Source organism: Sus scrofa, chromosome 14 (assembly GCF_054392235.1).
Source record: "Sus scrofa isolate SSC_HxYL_T2T_F1_AM1 chromosome 14, Sscrofa_HxYL_maternal_Yorkshire_Landrace_v2.0, whole genome shotgun sequence".
Lineage (NCBI taxonomy): Eukaryota > Metazoa > Chordata > Mammalia > Artiodactyla > Suidae > Sus > Sus scrofa.
Genome location: NC_139396.1, coordinates 46,009,181 through 46,031,988, shown reverse-complemented (window position 1 = coordinate 46,031,988; position 22,808 = coordinate 46,009,181). Strand labels below are relative to the sequence as shown.

General features: G+C 42.9%; 1 pseudogene; it reads right to left on the bottom strand.

Annotated features, from left to right (window-relative positions):
• Positions 1-18,526: 18,526 nt before the first annotated feature.
• LOC100511596 (large ribosomal subunit protein uL1-like) lies at positions 18,527-19,425 on the bottom strand (annotated as a pseudogene).
• Positions 19,426-22,808: the final 3,383 nt, after the last annotated feature.

Below are 22,808 nucleotides of genomic sequence, written 5' to 3'. Positions count from 1 at the left end.
CCAAGCCACGTCTGTGACCTACACAGCAGCTCAGTGCAATGCTGGATCCTTAACCCACCAAGTGAGGCCAGGGATCGAGCCAGCATCCTCATGGATATTAGCTGAGTTTATAACCCACTGAGCCACAATGGGAACTCTCCATTTGTGCTGTATTTTAGATTCCACATATATGTGATATATGGTATTTGTCTTTCTCTTTCTGACTTATTGCACTTAGAATGAGAATCTCTAGTTGCATCCATGTTGCTGCAAATAGCATTATTTTGTTCTTTTTATGGCTGAATAGTGTTCCATTGTGTATATATGCCAAATCTTCTTAATCCATTCATCTGTCGATGGACATTTAGGTAGTTTCCATGTCTTGGCTACTGTGAATAGTGCTGCTATGAACATAGCGGTGCATGTATCTTTTTGAATTATAGTTTGTCTGGATATATGCCCAGGAATGGGATTACTAGATCACATGATACTTCTGTATTTAGTTTTCTGAGGACTCGCCATGCTATTTTCCATAGTGGTTGCACCAGTTTACATTCTCACCACACCCACTCCAGCATTTGTGATTTGTAGACTTATTAATGATGGCCATTCCAATCTGTGTGAAATGGTACCTCATGGTAGTTTTGATTTGCATTTCTCTAATAATTAGTGATTTTAAGCATTTTTTCATGTGCCTACTGGCGGCCATCCATATTATTGTTCTGTTTTATTGTGTCTTAAGATGGGAAGGACTATACATCTTTTGAATCACATCTGTGAGAAAATATTTTATACATGTATTTACTGTTCACTGCATTTAGATCACAGTTACACTGCAGAGCCCTACCTAATGAAATTACACCTCTCAGAATGGAAATTCACTTTTACCCATTCAAGGTTAAGTCATGACAAAATCCTACCCAGGAGAGTTCCCACTGTGGCTCAGCAGTAACGAGCCCAACTGGTATCCATGAAGATGTAGGTTCAGTTCCTGGCCTTGCTCAGTGGGTTAAGAATCCAACATTGCTGTGGCTGTGGTGTAGGCTGGCAACTGCAGCTCTGCAATCAGAGACCAATGACCCCTAGCCTAGGAACTTCCATATGCTGCAGGTGCAGCCCTAAAAAGCAAAAAACAAAAATACCAAGAAACCCGCCAAAACCAAAACCAAAACCAAAAAAAAAGAAAAAAAAACAAACAAACCCAAACAAACCCAAACAAACAAAAAACGAAACAAAACCATCCAGGAATATCCAGGCAGGCAAGACAATATTAACACATTCACCCTAGTCCCTGAGCATGGTGACATTGCTTCGTTTTGGTTTTTTTTGTATTTTGTTAGAAACAGGATTTGTCAGCTCCCTGTTAGAACCACAGAAAACAGGTTCTGTTAGGAATCTTGAAAGCTAATCTCTTGTCCATCCTTTATCCATCCCCATCAAAGGGTCACTCAACCTCAGCCTTTAAAGCTTTAAAGCTCTGGATGTTCACAATTTCCACAAATAGCCTGGTCTGTCTCAGAGCCCTTCCGACTTCCATAAAGTTGTCCATTACATGAAGTCTGCAACGGTCTCCCTATAAGTTGCTTCTGCTGAGAAATTATGAGCAGAAGTTTTAAAGTCAAACTTTGTAGGTTCACCCTCCTGCTCTGCCAGTTACGAGTCATGTGACTTGGATACACCCCTTGATCTCAGCTGCCTCAGTCCCTTCATCTGTGTAATAGGCATAAATATCAACTCCAGCCTCATGGAGCTGTTGCTAGGGAGAATCTAGAGAATTCTGGACCTGAGTTCAATAAATGTTAACCACCTAACATTGATAGCAGCTCTGTTCACAATAGTCAAGGCATGGAAACAACCTAAAGGTCCAATGACAGATGAAGGGATTAAGAAGACATGGTACATATATACGAAGGAATACTACTCAGCCATTAAAAGGGCAAAATAATGCCATTTGCAGCAACATGGATGCAACTAGAGATTCTCACACTAAGTGAAGTAAGGTTGAAAAGAAAAAGACAAATACCATAAAACATCACTTATATGTAGACTCTAAAATATGGCACAAATGAACCTATCTATAGAACAGAAATAGACTCACAGATATGGAGAACAGACTTGTGGTTACCAAGGGGAAGGCAGAGGGAGTGGGATGGACTGCGAGTTTGGGGTTAGTAGATGCAAACTATTCCATTTAGAATGGTTAGCAATGAGGTCCTGCTGTACAGCACAGGGAACTCTATCCTATCACTTGTGATGGAACATAATAGATGATAATATGAGAAAAAGAATGTATATATGTCTAACTGGGTTACTTTGCTGTACACCAGAAATTGACAGACCACTGTAAATTCACTGTAATAAAAATATTTAAGAAATAGTTTAAATGTTAATTTTTAAAAAAGTTTTATTGAAGTACAGTTAATTGACAATGTGATGATTTCTGCTGTACAACAAAGTGATTTGGTTATACCTACACATTTATCCCTTTTTTTCAGATTCTTTTCCAATATAGATTATCACAGAATATTGAGTGGAGTTCCCTGTGTTACCACAGCAGGTCCCCACTGATACTCCATTCCATATACAATATGTGCATATGAAAAAATATCAAATAGCCTTGGCATGTCCTAGCCTTTGAAATACTTCAGGGAGACTCGTGTCAACCCTGCATGTTTCTCCTCTAAATTCCATGAGTTTCCCCACAGCTTCTCATCTGACACAGCTGGACATGCCTTCACCACGGTGTGCTGACTTTCCTTTGGACACTGGTTTATTTATATCCCCTAAATCCAGTTTATTTATACCCCACTCCTCAGAGAGAGGGGGGCGGGCAGAACAGGATTGAATACTCCAGGATGGTATGTCCTGAGCAAACGGGAGAGGGCTTATCACTTGCTTTTTTCTTTCTGCTGAAGCCCTGTGAAGGCTGCCCGAGATGCCCTTAGCTGTTGTGGTTGTTATGGTCCCGGCAACAGCTGATGCACATGGGACTCTGCGCCGAGTACACTGGAATCCCTGAGCCTTTGCACACGTGCTGTTCCTGTCCTTGGTGGAGTGCAGAGCTCCCTGAAGTCCAATCCTAGCTCTGCCCTACCAGCTGTGTGATGTTGAGTGTGCTCTCTGTGCCTTAATTTCAGCCTCTCTAACAGGGTGTGATTAGAGTTTCCTCCAGATATAGGCCCAGGAGTGGGATTGTAGGATCATATGTTAAGTTTATGACCCTGCAATCCCACACTGGGGCATCTTTCGGGACAAAACTCTAATTCAAAAAGAAACACGCACCCAAGGGTTCACTGAAGCGCTATTCACAATAGCCAAAACATGGAAGCAATCTGTCCATCAACAGATGAATGGATAAAGAAGATGGATAACCCAGAGGTTATCATACTAAGTGAAGTAAGCCAGACAAAGACAAATATATTGATACAGCTTATATGTGGAATCTTAAATTAAAAAAGATACAAATGAAGTTATTTACAAGATAGAAATAGACCCACAGACATAGAAAACAAACTTATGATTACCAAAGGTGAAGTGGGGAGTTTAGGACCAACAAATACACGCTACTATAAGTAAAAGAGATAAACAACAAGGACCTACTGTATAGCACAGGAAGTCACCAATATTTTGTAATAACCTATAAGGAAAAAGAATAAGAACAAGAAGAATATATGTATTTATGTATACATAAACTGAATCACTCTGTTGTACACCTAAAACTAACACAACATGGTAAATCAATTATACTTTGATTAAAACGTTTTTAAAAAATAAAATGGTATGATGATAACTATACCCACCTCACAAAGGTTGTTGAGATTGAAAAGTGCTGCTACATGTCATTCTTGGAAGTGTGCCCAGCACAAGTAAGCCCAGTACAAATGGTAGCTATTGTTGCTGCTCTTATATTTTCTATCCCAAGTGTAAGATGACATCATAATTCTGCCCGATTTGTTCTCACACGATTGCTGCTTTAAGCGACAATCTGAACCTAATGCAGAGCTTATATTTGCTGAAGGGCGATTTCATCTTTGAGAAATGCTAGGGGAATACAGAAATCTGCACGCTGCTGAAGAAGGCATGAAGAATATATGCAATACGCACACGCACACCCCTCAGATGCCAACCAGCTACCCCCCAGCTCATTGAGGTTTCTCGAGGCAACCGTGATATCTCTGCTAACGTCCTTTCCTTTAATTTTAGGGAATCTTTTCCACCACAATAACTCACCAGCCACAATGCTTCTGAGGCCAGAGGCAAACTTCAGGTCTTTTCTTAATTTTTGACTGCACCCATGGCATGCAGAAGTTCCCACGCCAGGGATCAAACCAGTGCCACAGCAGTGACAACACCAGATCCTTAACCCACTGAGCCATCAGGGAACTCTCAAACTTTAGGTTTTTTACCAGGTAAAGTGCCATAGTCTTTGTAGTATTGGTACTTTTTCAACTATTTAACACATGTAAAACCATGCAGGCATTTTAAATCTGTTCTTTTTTTCCCCCCCCTTATGGCTGCACCAGAGGCACATGGAAGTCCTGGGCCAGGGACTGAATCCAAGCTGCAGATCTGTGGCAACCCAAGCTGCTGCAGTCGGATTCTTAACCCACTGTACCATGGTGAGAACTCCCTTATCCTTTTTTTTTAAGTGTCACCGATGGAGTTTTTGAGTTCTGTGTTTCAACTGCATTTTTCTCATAAGCTATGTGATTTTTATTATGTGATTTTCTGCAGCACCTTGATTTCTAGGCAGGCATATGACACATTACAGCAGAACTGACTGTAATTCTCTCTGCTAAGTTTTGTAGACTCTCAGAATATTTAAATCCAGAGTCTGCCATTCATGATATTTGACATTTCCAATTTTCACCTTATACATGAATCTGATGTGAATATAACACTAAGCTATCTGTCAATCATTGAAAGGTAAAGCTCCATTCTGGAGCATAGTCTGATAAAAATGAAAAAGACCTTTCCTGCTGGATCAATAAAGAAGCTCCAGGGAGTTCCCGTTGTGTTGCAGTGAAAACGAATTCCACTAGTATCCACGAGGATCCAAGTTCAATCCCTGGCCTCTCTCAGTGGGTTACAGATCCATGAGCTGTGGTGTAGGTCGCAGACAAAGCTTGGATCCTGTGTTGCTATGGCTGTGGCATAGGCTGGCACCTGCAGCTCCAATTTGACCCCTAGACTGGGAACCTCCATATGCCATGGGTGTAGCCCTAAAAAGAAAAAAAAAAAAAAAGAAGTAATGTTATCAACTGAATAAGCTATTTTCCAATTTAGCTTCTGGAAGTAAAATCTTTCTCCCTGCACTTACTGAAATCTGGAAGACCTGCAGGGCCATGGACTTTGGGTGGCTTGTAAGGGATCCTCTAGTCCAATCCCTTTGCTCTAACACTGAGTCAGCATGGCTCTGGGAAACCTATGTCTTGCCAATTTCGCCCAACTTTACTGAGCCAAGCTTCACTGCTGCTCTTGGAACCCCAGCTGACTCCCAGTTACATGTTGTACAATTTTACATCCTTGTAATAATACTACAGCTTCTTCCAAACCAGACCTACCCCTTACCACAGGGAGGGATTTGTACAGTAGGCAGCTTCTTGGACTGGTCCAGGGATTGGGAAAGGTGACAGCCTTCAAGAGAGGCCAGACTTGGAATTCCCGTCTCAGCTCAGTGGTAATGAACCCGACTAGGATCCATGAGGATGCAGATTCGACCCCTGGCCTCACTCAGTGGGTTAGGGATCCGGAGTTGCCATGAGCTATGGTGTGGGTCACAGACATGTCTTGTATCTAGCATTGCTGTGGCTGTGGTGTAGGCCGGCAGCTGCAGCTCCAATTCAACCCCTAGCCTGGGAATTTCCACGTGCCATTAAAAAGACAAAAAAATAAAAGAGAGGCCAAACACCAGGAGGCAGCTAGTCGGGTGGCCAGGACCCTGCCCACACCATCTACCTCGGAGTGGGAGGAGGGGAGGGGACCTAAGACAGGACATGGTGACATTATCACCTCAAACCTGTAGAATGAGAACAAACCTGACTCTTTTAAGTTCCCTCTTCTCAATTGCTTTCCCTGTAAAATGGGTTCATACTTTTTGAATCCTTAGCTTGAATTATTTATTCATTTGTTTATATCATGTAAATAGGGATAGTAGAATACCTTTTATTAACCAAATGGGAAAAAAATACACATGCTGTCTTGGCATTGCTTTTAATGATAGAATAATATAAGACACATCTACCTCAGTCATTTTCTGTAAGCCTACTTTTTTTTTTTTTTTGCTGCACCCACAGCATGCAGAAGTTCCCAGGCCAGAGAGTGAACCCATGCCACAGCAGTGACCCAAGCTGCTGCAGGGGCAACATGGGACCCTTAACCCACTGAGCTACTAGGGAGCTCCTCTGTAAGCGTGCTCTTGTTTTTACTAGAATAATTCTAATGAATACTGTGTTTAGACCATCAGAGTTAGTTAATTGATGAATCTGTTTATAAATTCAGAACTTGTAGGGGGCCTCAGCATAATATCCTAACTTATCCACTCATGTACTTGCTTATTGATTCATTAATTTAATTCCTCACTTATTTATCTCTGGGAAAGCTCCTGGCTTGCATTATTCATTCCCTTATTTGCTTACTAGATGGACACACAAAGGCCTATGATTTAAAAGGCATTAAAGAATGTATCGGGGGAAAAAATAGATCACTCTTTCTCCCCCTCTTCCTCCTCACCTAGGAGAGGAAACTACTTTTTATCAGATGAAGATTTGTCTTTCTTCCCAGGATGGCCCCTGTGCTCATGATCATGTGTGTGTGTATGTGTGTGAGAGACAGAGATTAAGAGAGCTAGAGAAAGAGGAGAAGAAGGAGGAGGAGAAGAGGCAGGAGAAGGAGAGGAAGGAGGGAGGTGGGGAGGGGGAGGAGAGGAGGAGAAGAATGCAATATACTATGTATCTATGTCCCAGTGGTCTCACCTGGAATGAATCTGCCTCCGGTTGTTCATTGTCACAGCTGCAGGGAGGCTGCCACTGGCATCTGATGGGTAAGAGACCTGGGATGCTGCTTAACGTATAGGATGGCTCCACAGCAAGGAAATGGTCTGATCCCAAATGGCAAAATATCTGCCTTCGGAATTCCCACTGTGGCTCAGTGGGTGAAGAATCCAACTGTAGTGTCTCGGGTCGCTGTAGAGGTGCAGGTTCAATTCCCCAGCCTGGTGCAGTGGGTTAAAGATCCGGTGTTGCTGTAGCTATGGCTCAGATGCAATCCCTGGTTGGGGAACTTCCATATGCCACAGGCACGGCCATAAAAAATAATAATAATAATAATAATAAATAAATAAATAAATAAATAAAGAGTATCCAGCTTTTACTTTATATTTTACTTCTCAAGCTATTTTTTTTTTGTCTTTTTGTCTTTTTAGGGCTGCACCCGTGGCATATGGAGGTTCCCAGGCTAGGGGTCCAATGGGAGCTGCAGCCGCTGGCCACAGCCACAGCCACAGCAACGGGGGATCTGAGCCCCGTCTGTGACCTCATGGCAACACCAGATCCTTAACCCACTGAGCGAGGCCAGGTATCAAACCCACAACCTCATGGTTCCTAGTCGGATTTGTTTCTGCTACACCATGACAGGAACTCCTCAAGCTATTCTGATTAGTGTTCCCCGAACAATTTAGCACCAGATTTCCCTGGAGTGTGGAGAGAAGAAAGTTTGAAAGTTACTGGAGCAGAGGAGCTGAATTTTGGGTTTGAAACACCAGCACCCAGCCAAGGGTTTGGCCACCAGTAAGTATTCTTTGGCTGCACAGATGAATTACCTTTGGTTGGGAGATGCTTGAAATAAAATAAACTAAGGTACAGCAAGCCGTTCTTTCTTCAAACTGGAAATTCTGGAGCATAGATCAGAATTTGCCTCATGGGCCATGGAGGAGGTTCACTCTAGAATTCTTTAGACCCAAAGAAAACACCATGGGTTCTGAAGGACATTTTCTATTTTGGAAACAAAGGCTGGAGAAATTAGCTGCCTGGTGGAAGCCCCCATTCTTTTACCTGTTCCCATTTACAAAGATAAGTTATTAAAATAAACAGAAAGCTTGCCTGGCTTTTTAAACGAGGAGGCCAGCCAGCCTCTATCAAAGACATTAGAACACACATCAGTGAGAGGGTAGAAGGTGTTTCAACTTCATCAAAAGCCTTGAAAAGGAGGACGCCCTTTGTATCTGGGCTTTCGGAACTTTTGCAGGATGGATATTTGTGTGTCAATCAGAACCCTTCACAAAGCAAAGCCCCCTTTTACAAGGGGTTGGAGGTACCCATCCTAGAGATGACCTCTACCATTCCAGGCTGGAAGGAGATGTTATTTTTCTAGGAAAAAAAAAAAATGGATCTCTTTCATCAGCTTAAAAAAAAAAAAAAAAAAAACATTGTGAACAGTCACTTCTCTTATTTAAAAGTTTAACTTTACTTTCATCAATTTATAATCAGAGTTCCTCTGGTATGTTTGATTCCTGACAAACAAGGATAAAAGTCTGGTGCCCCCATTGCTAATGAGATGATAAAACAGCAGGGATCAAGTTTTTAATTACTACAGGCAATGCACTGGAGAGGTACGGATGATATTTTCTATTGCATGTCTAAGTTGTAACTTCAGGCTTATGACAGTCCTGCTGTGCTTCACTGCCTTTGATGATCACTCATTTTTGTCTCCTGAGAACACACAAAAATTTCTGAGCTAGAATCCTGGGGGGCTGGCAATTATTGGCGTAACCTGGTGCAGGTCTCTCACTTCAACCAGGATGCTCGGTCAGGACCCAGTAGCTTAATGCCTGCCGTTATCCCGAAAGGGAAATTGGACACTCAGAATGTCTGTGAACGTTCCTCCTCAAATGGTACCCATTCTCCTTTGACCAGCGTGGGCTTTCCATTAATAATAAAATGGTTAATTGAACTGGGAGATATGGAGGAATACACTTTTTCCTTTCTTTTCATAATCATGCTTGAAATTTTTTCAAAAAGCTGATTCTTATACCTTTTTGTAGCCATGTATTTATCACTCTGAGCTGGTTCCACATATTTCTAACAATATTCTCTTTGTTACCGCAGACATTTGCTCATCGAGGTTCTTAAAGGTGTCATTTAGGGGTCAAGCGTGTGGAATACCAAGGTTGTGTACCCTTATAGTGATTGAAATGGAATCTGGGACTGGGCTCCATTAATTCTCATTTTCACAGAGGACACACACACACACACACACACATATGCACGCACACTCAAGGATGGCCAGAGCACTCTACATATAAAGCTAGCTTTATTTTTAGCCATAAAAACTGGAGCACAGAATTAATCTGATTTGGGGATGATCACTGACCTAATTGGAATCCAACTCACCAGCTTATCAACCAACCCAACTTGTCAAACAACTAAATTTTGATCACTCAACTAGTTTCTAAACTATGAAGTAAGATTGCGTGTCAGAATCACAAGCACTGACTGAATCTACTCAGTGGTTGAAATTTCTGAGATTTTGAATCATAAGGATAAAAATGCCTCCTCAGCTACTAAATTGGGGAAAGCCCACACATGGAAAGACATTTACAAATAATGAAAGCAAACAGACCTTCTTTTGGTTCAACACCTCTCAGAATCAAAATGTCCAATATCCATTAGAATTTCTATTTTTATCTAACCAGCTTTCATGGCTTTTAAAAATATCATATATGGAGAGTTCCTGCTGTGGTGTAGTGGGTTAAGAATCCAACAGAAGCAATTCAAGTCACTGCAGAGGCAGGGATTTGATCCCTGGCCCAGCTCAGTGGGTTAAAGGATCTGGTGTGGGTCACAGCTGCAGCTCAGATTCAATCCCTGGCCTAGGAACTTCCGTATGCTGGGCAATGTGAACATAAAATTAAAAAATAGGAGTTCCCATTGTGGCTCAGCAGAAACAAAACTGAGTAGCATCAACGAGGACACAGGTTCAATTCCTGGCCTTGCTCAGTGGGTTAAGGATCTGGGAACCTCTATATGCCACAGTGCAGCCCTTAAAAAAAAAAAAGATAAAAATAAAGTTAAATTTTAAAATAAGAAATAATACATGGGAAACATAAACACCAGATACTTACAGTTTATTTTCTTCTTGACAAAGGGAAGTTAGAAATATTTTGTTTGCATAATGCATAAAGAATACAGAATTCAGATTGCTTGTATTAGTCAGAATGGACCAAGTGTCGAAACAAACATTGAAGAATCTCAGGGGCTAAACACAGTGGATGTTTGTGTCTTGTTCATGGGACTCCATGTGCAATGGGCCAGGCTGGGCAGTGCTCTTGGGCAGCTGTCCGCAGGACAAACTCCACCCATCCAGTAATGCCCACATCTTCTCAGATGACAGAGCACAACACTGACTCTCAATACTGGCCTGCAGCTGGGGAAGGACCAGTTTGAAGACCCCTGGGATCTTCAGGAGCTGTGCCTGGTGGTGGTGGTTTTACTTTGCCCACCTTCCATTGACCAGAAGGGGTACCAGGGTATCACTCAGATACAAATGGGCCCAACAAGAAAACAAATTGGTTTGGCAAGTGACTTAAGAGACTTCTCTGCATTCATTCTAATAATACTTTACTATATAAAATGCTTTATTGTTGTTGAGAGTTTTATGGATACTCATTTCATCCTCCAAGTCTTGGAAATTAGCCAGAGAGCGTCATTATTTATAGATAAGAAAACTGAGCTTCAAATATACTCATTTTCTTGCTAGAGGTCAGGCTATTACCAAGAGCTAGAACCCAGTGCTGGTCTTCTTATCTCTTGTCTCCTTTGCTGTTTGGTATACCATATGACCACCATAATTTAGGAAGTTTGTTGTCCTTTAGAAATAGTTATTATAACGTAATCATGAAGATTAAGATAATCATCAGTTCCTATTGTGGCTCAGTGGGTTAAGAACCTGACTAGTATCTATGAGGATGCAGTTTGATTCCTGGCCTCTCTCAGTGGGTTAAGGATCCAGCGTTGCTGCAAGCCATGGCATAGGTTGCAGATACAGCTCAGACCTGGTGTTGCTGTGTTTATGGCATAGGCCTACAGCTGCAGCTCATATTGACCTCTGGCGGGGAACTTCTATATCCCACACTTGTGGCCCTAAAAAAGAAAATAAAAGAAAAAGATTCAGATCATCAGTATCAAAGTATTTAATCTTCTGCACAACTTGATATGAAATTGACCACAAACTCTAGTAATCAAAGCTACAGAAATCAGTCTTGTTTTTAATGTTCTTCTCAGTCACATAATTTGATGACTACCAACTTTGATAAAACATGTATACAGAGAAAATATGTGATTTCAGCTACTGAGGTGATGTGTCTTGAAATTTACTTACAGATCTTAAATGATTGAGGACCATATTAAATTTTTTGGTCACTCCCATGGCATGCAGGGGTTCCCAGGTTAGGAATCAAAACCCCACAACAGCAGTGACAAAGCCAGATCCTTAAGCAGCTGAGCCTCGAGGGAACTCCAAAAGAACATATCAGTTGTAATTAGTGCATGGCTAACATGTGCATAATTCTAGTGACTGTGGTGTAGTTAAAACCTTTCATGATGTTAGGAGGACCAGAGAACAAGGGATACTTAAAGTAAAATAATGGTCTAGCATAATCGTCAGAATATATTGATCATACAGCTGACCAAGGTGGTAAAAACATGAGTGAAGACTTTCAGAGTATTTTTTCTTCAGAAACACATAGATCAGAGCCCTATACTTAATCAAACTGCTCAGCTATGAGAGTATTTTTAGAAAAACAGCTTATCAAACAGTTTAGCTTTGGGGCAGGTAAAAAAAGGTAAGAGCAGATCATTACTGGGGTCATTCAAAAACCAGGGTTGAAGAGTTTCCATTGTGGCTCAACAGGTTAAGAACCCAACTAGTACCCATGAGGAAGTGGATTATATTCCTGGCCTCACTCAGTGGGTTACAGATCCAGCATTGCCATGAGCTGCAGCATAGAACACAGATGAGGCTCAGATCTGGTGTTGCTGTGGCTGTGACATAGGCTGGCAGCTGCAGCTCCGATTTGACCCCTAGCCTTGGAACCTCCATATGCCACACCTGCATGAAACAATGAGCACACCAGATGTCAATTCACAGATATTGATCAATTCCCACAGAATGCCACCCACTATGCTGAGAATCCCATGTGCATTGTCTTGAATCCATACAACAAAAATGTAAAGTCATAATATTATTCCTCTCCTCTTTCTTTTAATCAAAGACATGTAGAGAGAAAGTGGCAGGTAAATGCTTATTTAAAGTCAGATCTGGGAGGTTGAGCCATTTGAGCTCAAGCTGCCTGTTCTCCTTCCTTGGTGCCCTGCAATAAATACTGTACTATCCTTCACCACACACACACATGAAAAGTCGGATCTGGCTGATTCCAAAGCCTGTGTTGGGCTTCCTGCAGTTGACAAGGCATCTCTCAACAGGAGAGAAAGACCTGCCATGTCTCTGCTGCCCAGTGGTTAGGGGTCAGGATAATGATGCTGGTCTCTGGGTTCAAGTCCTCTCCAACCTCCCAGGCAGGTTACTAAATCTCTGAATGCATCCGTTCATTTGTTTACAGAGTGGTGGATGATCATGGATCATTGTGTGGCTTAAGTGGGGAAGATGCACAATGCCAGACATTGAGTAACTGGTCTGGCTGTCACTTTTACTCCTTGCAGCTTACCAAATTTCCTCAAGAGATCATGAGTCATTTTAGTGATGTGTTCAAAGCACCAATACCAACTTGCCCATTGGTCCCTTGGAAATCTGAGGAAATTGCATACTTTCCACCCTTTATGAACTCAGCATTTCAGCAGCAGGAAGTGTCCTTGTCCTGCCTTAAATGGAAATCAACTTTGTTCACAAGTGCCACATAAGCAGTCCATGCCGTAGGAGGTGTCAGTCATTACCAAGGTCAACCCATGACATCAGAAAAGAAAGCTCTTTCCCAGTAGGAAGTTCACCTGCACTTATTTGAGCAGGTTCCTTCCTCCAGAGCTCCTTCCCATGCACCAGACTCTGTTCCAGTCCCCAGGAACCTGGAGGTCCAAAGGACTCTCACTTCTCCATCTCCTGACCTCACACCCAGGAGAGATGCAGAAGGAACTGGAAATATGCTCACTTTTTCTATGAGAATCAAATGTACCCCATACACACATTCCCTAAAGGGATTCAGGGAGAAGCTCGCTTCATACACAGTTAATGCCTAGACACCTACACCTGGTCCCTTCCACCCTCCTGTGTGTTTAAACTGACTTCCACCGGGGTCTCAAGATGGCTGCAGAGTAAGGAGTAGGGGTGAGGGTGGGGAGGAATAGGGTGTCTGTTAGTCATGACCAGTAGACTATGGCAACAATTTAGGTAAAGACGCTTGGTGCTCAGGGCAGAGTGGTAGCGGTGAAGAAGTGATCAAATTCTAGAAATATTTTGGGAGTTCCCTTCATGGCTCCTCAGAAATGAATCTTACTAGTATCCATGAGGATGCAGGTTCGATCACTGGCCTCACTCAGTGGGTTAAGGATCTGGCATGGCCTTTAGCTGTGAGGTCAGCAGATGTGGCTTGGATCCCTCATCGCTGTGGCTGTGGTGTAGGCCTGGCGGCTGCAGATCTAATTTAATCCCATAGCCTGGGAATTTCTATATGCTGTGGGTGAAGACCTAAAAGGCAAAAAATACAAATTAAAAAATTTCTAGAAATATTTTGAAGACAAAACTGAATTTTCTGGTGGTTGGGTGTGGGTTGTCCAGGGCAGGCATCAAGTAGGATTTCAAGCGGGGAGTTAGGTCCACCTGTGCCCCAAGGAAAGATTGTTACATGAGAAAACAAACATCACAGATAGTATCTCTATCTGGATGTGTTTACCCATATCTGGGCAAATAGATAGAAGCAAGTCTCCAGACAGATACCAGAGCAATAACAACCATCAGCCTTGGGAAGAAAACTCAGATGTAGGTGTGAGAGGGAGGGGGGAGGAAGATGAAGATGGACTTAGAGTTTTGACACTATACTTTGCCCACAATTTTTTTTTTTTTTTTTTTTTTTTTTTTTTTTTTTTTTTGCTATAAGCATTAATTCCTCTACTACCTATGTAGTTTTAAAATGTTTGGAACAACTTCCAAATATTGGTATTTCAGAGTATGCATAGTAAAAACTACAGAGCAATGTTAGGATAAAGAAGCGCTGTTTTTCTTTTTCAGGCTGCACCTGAGGCATATGGAGGTTCCTAGGCTAGGGGTCAAATCAGAGCTGCAGCTGCTGGGCCTACACCACAGCCACAGCAAGGCGGGATCCAAGCCATATCTGCTGACTTACGTCACAGCTAGAGGCAACATCAGATCCTTAACCCACTCAGTGAGGCCAGGGGTGGAACCCACATCCTCATGGATACCTGTCTGGTTCCTAACCAGCTGAGCCACAGTGGGAACTCCAAAGATGTGCTTTATAGGGTGATGCTATTGGAGCATTTTTTTTTTTTTTTTTTTTTTGCCTTTAAAGCTACAGATGCAGAGACAGACAGATATACCTTCTTAGTGGGCAGAGATGATCTCTGGAAAAACCCAAAAAATTCTTTAAAAATTTTTAAAAATAGTCCAAAAGCAGAAGCGAACTTGTTGTGTGCCAACGGCCCAAAAGCAGACACGGGGACATTGATCTCCTGAGAGGAGGAAAAGGGTTCAGCGGTTGACAAAGTCTTGGCTTTCCTTCAAGAGACAGACTGTGGTGTGTATGACATGGGCATCTTGTGAATGGCAGCTTATTTAACAATTTCCCCCAAATTAAATTATCTAGTTAGCAAAGGTCTTGTGTAGGGGTACGGGCCATCCATCTACCGCAGGGCAGGGAAGATGAAAGCGCTTTCCCAGCCATTAGCGGGCGGAGTTAGCACGTTGGCTGGAGCCATCTCCCCATCCCGCCCAGGTTCACACACTGGGATGCTTAGGAGACTAGGTGACTCGCCCCTGCTATGTGAAAAATTCATTTCTACGTTTGCAAGCACGCTTCCGTGAAAGAGGGCACATCTGTTTTAAGTCCCCTTTTATGAAAATGACTGAAGCTTCCTCAGCGCGCTTATCTTTTAATTTCAAAATCCTTTGTAGCCATAACTTGAGATAATAACCAACCATATTTCTGGTCCCTTTGCAAAATAAAGGCGGGGGGAGGGGGGAAGAAAGCACGAATGAGCCATTGGAGAGCTTTGAACTCCTTGTTCTAATCCTTCCCCTTTAGGCCTGGGTGGAAAAGGCCCCCCTCATTTGCGTTTTGAAGGGCTGGGCTCCGCCTGCCTGCGTGGCTGTTGGCTTCGGCCCCCAGCTGCCCAGAGCCAGGCCCAGCTTGAGGCTCCAGGATTATTCATCAAGTCCCCGGCAGGGGGGAACGGCTCCTCACTTCCACCACTTAGCCCGCAGAAGTTCAGCTTCTCTTTACAAGCCTCTTCATTCTCCCTCCCCCTCAACCTTCCCCAAACCAGTGTTTTTTTGGTTTTTTTTTTTTTTTGGTTTTTTTCCCCACAAACTTTCTCACCCTCTCCCTCCCTCTTGGGGGCTACTTGAATGGCAGGATACTAGATCATTTCTTAACTCCCCCAAATCCCACCCCTAGCCTTTTTATTGTGAATAGCACAGAAGAGGCAGGAGTTTGTTGACCATATGTCTTTCTGCTTTTAAACAGTGGTTTAAGGCTCAGCTACAATCAGGGATTGAGCAGAGAGGTGGATCAAAAGCCTTGAGAGTCCTCCTCTGGATGTCTACTACCAGTTCTTTTCCTTCCTTCCCCTGAGAGGTGATTTTTTTTTTTTTTCTCTTTTTCTTTTTAGGGCTGCACCCCTGGTATAGGGAAGTTCCCTGACTAGCGGTTGAATCAGAGCTGCAGCTGCAGGCCTACACCACAGCCACAGCAATGGGGGATCCCAGCTACTTCTGCGACCTACACCAGAGCTCACGGCAATGCTGGATCCTTAACACTGAGAAAGGCCAGGGATTGAACCCACATCCTCATGGATACTAGTTGGGTTACCACTGAGCCAAAAAAGGAACTCCCTGAGCCTTGATTACATGAGAGATTCAAGGGTAAGGTGGGAAATAGGACAGGACTTGAGTTGGAGGAGTCAAGAGACAGGGCGTCCTAGAGGCATCTGTTCTGGGGCTGACCCACCACTCGCCTTCAGTTTGATGAACTTCAGCAAGAGGTACAATGAAATTCCTGATTTTCCTGCCTATCAAATGAGGCTAATCACATTTTAAGATATCTGATGGTCTTTTTTTCGACCTTTTTTTAAAAAAAAATTATTAGAGTATAGTTGATTTACAATGTTGTGCCAATTTCTGCTGTACAGCAAAGTGACTGTCATACTTCTCATGCTATCTTCCATCATGTTCTATCCCAGGAGATTGGATATAGTGCTCTGTGCTGTACAGTTGGACCTCAATGCTTATCCATTCTAAATGGAATTGCCAAGACATGGAAACAACCTAGATGTCCATCAACAGCTGAATAGATGAAGAAGATGTGGTACATATATGCAATGAAATACTACACAGCCATAAAGCTATGACATCCGACAGTCTTTAGAGTCATCGGAGGAAAGGGATTCATGAACGGCCACCGTGTTTTCCTGTGTGCTCTGTTGAGAGGATGATGATAACACAAGAGGAAAAAGGAGGTCAATGCATCCTTCTTCCCTTCCATCCCAGAAGCTCTGGATCTCAGTATGATATTCACATCCACAATACTGACTTGGAAATTTCCTGACTAACTAACTATGTAAGGCAGGCAAAGAATGTCCTACTTAGAGAAATTCTCTGGCATCTGATATTTCCCTCCTACTTTACCAAGTCAAGGTCTTTCCATCCTTATCTTAGTGGAAAGGGTCAAAAATAGAAATGAAATCTAAAATTATTATTTCTGCTCAGTAAGCAACTCTGGTCACCAGTATCTGAACAGAACTGGTGGTGACTTGTGGCTTAACACTTATCAAAGTTACTCTGCCCCACCATAGGATGTCAGACATTGAATTTATATACTATTTTTTTAAATTTTTTCTTTTTTTTTTATGGCCACACCTGTGGCATATGGAAGTTCCTGGGCCAGGGGTCAAATCAGAGTCGCAGCTGCAGTCTACACCACAGCCACAGCAACATCAGATCCGAGCCCCATCTGTGACCTACACCACAGCTTGCAGCAATGCTAGATCCTTAACCCACTGAGCAAGGCCAGGGATCTAGCCGCATTCTCAGGGGCACTATGTTGGGTTCTTAACCCACTGAGCCACCGTAGGAACCCCTACATACTATTTGTAAATAATTGAATCAAACCTTGTTCAACACCAACAGATATTTGTTGAGCACCTATTATGTACAAGAAGCCTCTAGGCTAAGCACTTAGGAGACAAGAAAACCAGTAGAGAGATAGTTTTCTAAGATTCCAGATCCAACAAGGACCTACTGTATAGCATAGGGAACTATATTCAATATCTTGTAATATCCTATAAAGGAAAATCTGGAAAATAATATGTGTGTGTGTTTGTGTGTTTAACGAATCACTTTGCTGTAAACATAAACATCGTAAATCAACTATACTTCAATTAAAAAAAAGACTTCAAATCTTGTTGGAGGGAGGAGGCCTACAAAAAGGAAAAGTGCAAGCCCTAACTCAGGATATTATTTGATAAATGTCCAAAAGAATTGCAGGGCAAGGGTTTCCACCATGGTCCAACAGGATCGGTGGCATCTTGGGAGCCCCGGGTCTCAGGTTCGATCCCTGGCCTGGCACAGTGTGTTAAGGATCTGGCATTGCCACAGCTGCAGCTTAGGTTATGACTGGGGCTCACATCTGATCCCTGGCCTGGGAGCTCCATGTGCTGCGGGCAGCCAAAAATGAAAAAAAAAAAAAAAAAAAGGATTACAGGGCATTTCATCAGAAATTAAAGAACAATGTTATTCTTGGTTCTAGGAATATAATAATAAATAAGACATGCAAAGTTTCTGCCATCATGCAGGCTACGTACTACCTTGGGAGGAGAGTGAGGGAGGAAAATAAACATGCCAATAAATTTCCAAAATTCATACAAATAAGGATACAAGTGATGAAAAAATAGACCAAGGTGATGAGCTGGGGAGGTAGGTGATACTGCCACCACCTCTGGGAAGATAACACTGATGCTGGGCAGTCAGCCAGGTGGCAGTGGGGTCAGCCAGGTGAGGAAATGAGCCAGCCGAGTAAGAAAGTGGGCCGGCCAGGTGAGGAAGGCTAAGGCTGGGAACCAGCTAGAAGAGAGGATGAGGTTGGAGGGAGGCAAGGGTGGATCATCTAGGGCTGGATTTTGCTTGCTTTTGGTATATGTATGAATCACTTGGAGATCTTGACAAAATGTAGACAGGATCCTGTCTGACAGGATCCAAAATGTAACCAGTATCCTGATTCGGTAGACATGTGTTAGGGGGGAAGGGGAAATTCTGCATTTCTTTCTTTCTTTTTTTTTTAATGGTGTCACATGGTTTATTAAGCTGTGCCTTAGTACAAGCACTGGGGTTTGCCCATGGTGCTCTTACAAAGCCCTGATGTTCTGCCAGTTTTTCTTGAGCAATGACACCAGGAAGTTGACAGCTAAGTGGATGCTGTCATCATCTGTCATCTTCATGTTGCTGACAGCCACTGCCAGGCACAGCAACTTCTTCATCTGGAACTTGATCATGGACTTCACTTCATCAATTTGGGCCATCATAGTCTTGTTGTGGGTCAGCAAGAAAGGGAACTTTCCAGGCTTATTCAGGCCTGGGCCCAATATTCATAGGATTTACTTGATTAGAGACTCTGAAGCCAAAAAAACCATCATACTTTTTGCTCAGCCTGTTTTTTTTTTTTCTTTTTTTTCTTTTTGGGGCCACACCCACATCATATAGAAGTTCCCAGGCTAGGAATCAAATCAGAGCTGCAGCTGCCAGCCTACACCACAGCCACAGCAACGCCAGACTCGAAACACATCTGTGACCTACACCACAGTTCAAGGCAACTCCAGATCCTTAACCCACTGATCAAGGCCAGGGATCGAACCTACAACCTTATGGATACTAGTGGGGTTTGTTACCACTGAGTCATGACAGGAACTCCATTGGCCAGTTTCTTGACCACTTTCTTATTCCTGTTGAGTTTCTTCAGTGCCTCGATGTCCATGTGTGGGATATCCAGAGCCTTGGCCTCATCACCATCCAGAACACACACGGAGAACTTGGGGCAGGGAGTAGACTTGAGCCTGATGGTGCCCAAGATGTGTTTGTCCTTCTGAGGGTCATAATTCTTCAGGGTGAATTGAAGCTCCACCTTCTCCAATAACTTCTGGCACTTGCATTGGTTCCCATGCAGGACCTCCCACACCGCCTCTAGAGGGTGTCCTGGGAGACTTTGCTGCTCATGTTGCCTGGCACAGCAATAACTAGAAAAGCAGATTCTGCATTTCAGACAAGGTGATGTGATGTCCCTCCTCCAGCCACACTCAGAGTAGCAAAGACCAGAGCCTTGGTCTTCCAACTGGCCTCACAAGAATCACCTGGAGAGAGCTGGCCCCACTCACAGGTGACTGTAATGTGCACAGAGGGTTGAGAACTACTGTTGGGCATCTCAGTTGGGCTAAGTGTGAGGGTTATGTTGTCTCTGCCATTGGAAGGGGTAAGCGCCTCCGATTGGCTTCCGGAGAAGGTGTTCTGTGGTGGACCAGAAGTCAGGTTTGAGCTAGACAGTGACAGGTATTACGTTCAAAGAGACAGAGGTTCAAAGAGGTCCATTTGGAATGGATAAAAGGTACAACCCAGGTTTCTCAGCCTTTGCCTTCTTAACATTTTGGACCGCATGATGCTTTGCCTTGAGAGCTGTCTTTGTTACATAGACATCTCCATCCACCAGCTGCAAGTAGAACGTCCTCTCTGTCCAGAAACAACCAGACATGTCTCCAGACATTGCACCATGTCTGCTGGTGGGTATACAGACCCCAGTTGAGAACCTCTGACATAAACAAAGATATAGAACCAGGAAAGTCAGAGATATACCCATTAAACTGATGTTCAATAAATATTTGTGGTTAATTGCTCTGGAAACCAGTCAGCTTTGGGGATATGTCCCCCTCTGAAGGCAGATGAAGCCCATGCTTAGGGCATCAGCGAAAACAAAAGGCTTTTTGAAAAGAAAAAAAAATGACCCTGAAAAAAAAGAAAAAAAAAATACATCCAAGTAGACAACATGGGAAGAATCAGAGTTCTGTTAGTCTTCCTTATACTTATTTTATGCCTTAATGTTTCTGTGTTTAAAAAAGAATGAGCTACATGTAGAAACATAGATACATTCAACGACGTTGAAGGCAGACACGAGAGTTGATTGTGTTCCAATCCGTTATGTGAAGTTGGAGAACAGGAAAAAGTCATTCAGAGTTTTGAAGTCAGATTTGTGATTCCACTTAAGATAGCATGGGCAGGGGGCAGGGCGGGTGACTGACTAGGATGGGGTCCAAGGGAAGCTTCTGGGAACTGGAAATATTTGCTCTCTGGAACTACGTGGTGGCTCTGTGAATGAATACAGGTATATAATTCATTGAGTTGCATCCTGGAGATTTGTGCCTGTGATATATGTTATATAGACATAGAAGACCTCCTTTTTACTGAGCTTAGAGCTTCGAAAGTGATTTCCTAGTCTGACCCAGAGAATGCCTGGTTTAATTTTGGCTGGATGGAAAGAGCGATGGCATGTTATTGTTGGTCAGGTGCAGAGCATGGTGGAGGAGCCTTAAGATGAAAAGGCAAGGGTCAACACAGGGAGCACCGTCCGGTCCATGAGGTGTCTAGATTTCTGCTGCTGGAGAAATAAAACACACTCTTGTAAACGGCTGGGATGTCTTGCCCCTTTATGCTGTCCAAACAGGCTTGAAGGAGCTGTATCTGCAAATCCCCTCCCTGAGAGAGAGCAGCTGACAGCTCAAATTGGGCTCTTGGCATCAAAAAAACAAAACAAAAAAAAACAAACAAACAAAAAAAGGAGATGAATTGATGGGTGAAGAGAGGGATGGATAGAGAGACCAAGGGTTATTCAGATGGAGTTAATGTTAATTATAGCCTCCAGTGTGTGGGCACTGGTTGTCCTCTTTACAAAACTTCCCATTTTTTCCCTATTTTTTTGAAAGCTTTCATAATAAAATCAGGGGAGAAATCAAGCCCCTTGGTGCCAAGCTGAAACACCCCAAGAATTTATACAATGTAGCAAACACCATTTTAAGCTCCATTATGTTTTGCCATTGTTAAAATCATTAGCAGAGTTCCCTGGTGGCCTAGAGGTTAAGGATCTGGTGTTGTCACTGCTGGGGTGTGGGTTCAATTCCTGGCCCAGTACTTCTGCCTGCCAAGGGTATGGGCAAAAAATATAAAATAAAATAAAATAAAAAGTAAAATAATTACCAATGAGGTTATATTGCCATGTAATCTAAAACAAAATATCCAAATTCATTTCTGGAAGTAAACTTTTCTCTCCTTGTTTTTTGGCCACACCATAGCATAAGGAGCTCCCAGGCCAGATGTCAGATCTGAGCCACTGTGCCACTTACACCGCAGCTGCAGTAACACCAGATCCTTAACCCAGTGTTCAGGGCTGGGGATCAAACCTGCCACCTGGCGCTGCACAGACAGCATTGAATCCCACTGTGCCACAGTGGGAACTCCAGGAAGTAAACATTTCTAATGTTGAGATGACTTCTAGAGAAAAGACTTCTAAAAACCTTTTTGAGAATTTTATTTACAAAAAATGCATTGACGTATAGTTGATTTATGATATTAATTTCTGCTGCATAGCAAAATGATTAAGTTATCCATATATCCATATATTTATATTCTTTCTCATATTCTAAGTCTTTATAGCAACTTGGGGGCAATATAGAATTCTTATTAAATTCAGCTGTCCAGAAAAAAATAATGCCTGGCCTCTCCTTCCTAAAGATGCCCAATTAAGGATGAAATGAATGACTGTTTTCTTTCCTCGTGCAACTCTGTTATGAGCGGCTGAGTTGGGATGAGAACCCTGCGCTTCAGCCGCTGGGATCCCATGAGGTCACTGGAGGGAGTGAAAAGAATCGTGGCTGCCCTCGGGGATGGGGGGGCGGGCTCTGTCCTCTGGGGTGGGAAATTTAACAAAGGAATACATTTCAAAGGAGACACCGTGTTTTCCACTCTTTTTCTGAAGTGTTTTCAAACACATGCCCCGCTAAAAATTCTTAGAAGTAAGAAAAGGAAGCATTTCTCAGACAACCCCTGAAGCGGCTGACAATTCAGAGAGGAAAAGATGGGGTTAGATTTGAAAGACATGAATCCCAATCCATTCTCACCGTAGGAGGACTTGATTTCTTTTTGCCCCACCCACTGGGTCTCCACTTTGAAATGCTCAGTACAAAAGATTTGGACTAATGCCCTACTTGCGTGCATCCTCTCCTAAAATGTGACAAGTCTTATTTCCGTCTTACCCCAAGCCAGTGTTGCAGCACCTTCATTACCAAAGGATGTTGCATCCACTTAAACTCACACATCTCCAGAAGGTGATGGTGAAAGTAAATTATAAAGCAATATAAGGCAGGTTTTTTTTCCTTTCTCTTTTTCAGTGGGTGAATGTGTGTTGCATTTGTAAAGCAGTATGCATAGCTCTATTAAAAGAAATCAAACATTTTTCAGGGAAAATAGTGAAATTTCCCCCACCTCTGATCTTCCCCCCCTTCTGTCTCTTCCTCCCTCTTCTGACTACCCCCTGCCCTCTATCTCTTTCCCTGGAG